This window comes from Portunus trituberculatus, chromosome 27, assembly GCF_017591435.1.
Source record: "Portunus trituberculatus isolate SZX2019 chromosome 27, ASM1759143v1, whole genome shotgun sequence".
NCBI classification, from domain to species: domain Eukaryota; kingdom Metazoa; phylum Arthropoda; class Malacostraca; order Decapoda; family Portunidae; genus Portunus; species Portunus trituberculatus.
The window spans coordinates 7,088,301-7,090,800 of record NC_059281.1 but is presented as its reverse complement, the minus strand read 5'-3'; the positions used below and the strand labels follow the sequence as shown (position 1 = coordinate 7,090,800).

The following is a 2,500-nucleotide window of genomic DNA, read 5'->3' as shown; positions in this document are numbered from 1 at the left end:
GCGCGCCTTCCTGCTGGTATTAGTTGTGTTAGTGGTGATGACTGCTATCGTTAACGCTTACCCGCGCAGACACGGCGGAAGCGGTGGCGGCCTAGGCGGTGGCGGCAGCCTAGGCTGTGGCGGGGAAGGTGTGCATGAATGTAAGCGAGAGAGAGAGAGAGAGAGAGAGAGAGAGAGAGAGAGAGAGTGTGTGTGTGTGTGTGTGTGTGTGTGTGTGTGTGTGTGTGTGTGTGTGTGTGTGTGTGTGTGTGTGTGTGTGTGCGTTCGTGCGTGTGTGTGTGTGTGTGTGTGTGTGTGTTTATGCAATAGGGAAACTTGCCAAAAGCAACAAAACATTAAAAAAAGCCCACTTGAATGCAAGCTCCCTAAAAGAATAGTAAAGAATTAGCCGAAAGTCTGAACCAAATGACTTGAAACCTCGCTCTTAAAAGAAGTTAAGCCATAGGAAAATGGAAATACAGAAGCAGGCAGGGAGTTCCAGAGAAAGGTATGAATGTGTGTGTGTGTGTGTGTGTGTGTGTGTGTGTGTGTGTGTGTGTGTGTGTGTGTGTGTGTGTGTGTGTGTTTGTGTAATTCACCTCGGTCGTCTACTGGTCACCCAGCCAGTCTTCCCCATTACGGAGCGAGCTCGGAACTCATAGACCGATCTTCGGATAGGACTGAGACCACAACACACTCCACACACCGAGAAAGCGAGGCCACAACCCCTCGAGTTACATCCCGTACCTATTTACTGCTAGGTGAACAGGGGCTACACTTTAAGAGACTTGCCCATTTGCTTCGCCGCGCCGGAATTCGAACCCGGCCCTCTCGATTGTGAATCGAACGTGCTAACCACAACACTACGCGGTGTGTGTGTGTGTGTGTGTGTGTGTGTGTGTGTGTGTGTGTGTGTGTGTGTGTGTGTGTGTGTGTGTAATTCACTGTTTGATCTGCTGCAGTCTCTGACGAGACAGCCAGACGTTACCCTACGGAACGAGCTCAGAGCTCATTATTTCCGATCTTCGGATAAGCCTGAGACCAGGCACACACCACACACCCGTACCTACTCACTGCTAGGTGAACAGGGGCTACACGTGAAAGGAGACACACCCAAATATCTCCACCCGTCAGGGGAATCGAACCCCGGTCCTCTGGCTTGTGAAGCCAGCGCTCTAACCACTGAGCTACCAGGCGTGTGTGTGTGTGTGTGTGTGTGTGTGTGTGTGTGTGTGTGTGTGTGTGTGTGTGTGTGTGTGTGTGTGTGTGTTTGTGTTTGTGAGTGTGATGATGAAGGAGAGGAGAGGAAGTGGGGTAAGTGTCTGCCTGAAAAAACGTATTGTACCTTGTGAGGATGTTGAGAAAGGAAAGACAGGATATCACCAGTAAAATGGCCTTGACGGAAGCCATACTGACGATTCCATTGAAGATTATGAAGTGACATGTTTCAGAATCTTCCTATTGTGGATAAATTCGAAAACTTCAGGTAAGTAAGATAAAAAAAAAAAAGCTATAGGGCGGTAGTTTGATGGATTGGAACGATCACCCACTTTGGGAATAGCTTGAATGTAGGCAAGCAAGAAGGAAAGGAAGAGGTCGATAGATATAGTTGAAAGAGTTTGCCTAGGCAAGGTGCAAGCACGGAAACAGGTTTTGAGAACAATAGGAAAGACTCCATCAGTTCCATCATCTTTCCAAGGGTTTAGGCCAGCGAGGGAATAGAAAACATCATTGCGAATGGCATAAAATAGTTAGAATGAGGAGGAGAGGGAATGACAAGCCCAGAACCATCCAAGGTTGAGTTATTAGCAAAGGTTTGAGAAAAGAGTTCAGCTTTAGAGATAAATGAGATGGCAGTGATGCCAATAGGATGAAATAAAGAAAGATAGAGAAGTAAAGTTATTGGAGATTTTTCTAGCCAGATGACAGAAGTCTCGGGGGGAGTTTGAGTTAGAAAGATTTTAACATTTTCTATTTTTGAAGGAGTGTTTGACAATTTATTGCTTTTATTAGTACCATAATTACTTTAGTATGTGCTATTCATGTTGCTGTTATTCTTAATTTTCTGATTAGCGGTTACCTTCCCTATTATCTCCACTATTCTCTTATAGGGTTCGGCAAATAATACGACCACCACCACTCCTGACGACCACTGTACCACCACCACCACCACCACCACGGACGACCCCTGCCGTCTTCCCTCCCTTCTCTGCTTCCTTCTGTCCTTGAACCACACTATTAAACTTTAGAAATATTGGCATTAGCTTTGTATCTCTAATTTAGCTAAGGAAACCTCTCTCTCTCTCTCTCTCTCTCTCTCTCTCTGATTGACTAAAATTAGATTGGCAATATTATATTTGTTTTATTTTCCATATCAAAGAGAAGAGGAGGAAGAGGAGGTGGAGATAGTGAAGGTGTAGGGAAAGTAGGGAAGGAAGAGGTAGACAAGGAGGAACAAAAGGTTGCTATAATTATTGCTGTTTAATTTCCCTCCATCTTTGTTACTCAAATTATCTTGAAA

General features: G+C 45.4%; 1 long non-coding RNA gene across 1 annotated transcript in view; it reads left to right on the top strand.

The window, feature by feature from the left end:
• The window catches only part of LOC123509618, a 4,353-nt gene extending 2,041 nt beyond the window's left edge, over positions 1-2,312 (top strand). Inside the window, exons 2-3 of the long non-coding RNA XR_006676242.1 lie at positions 1-128; positions 2,091-2,312. The exon at positions 1-128 is cut by the window's left edge and continues 5 nt beyond it. This is a non-coding gene — a long non-coding RNA (uncharacterized LOC123509618). The remainder of the gene's footprint in view (positions 129-2,090) is intronic.
• Positions 2,313-2,500: the final 188 nt, after the last annotated feature.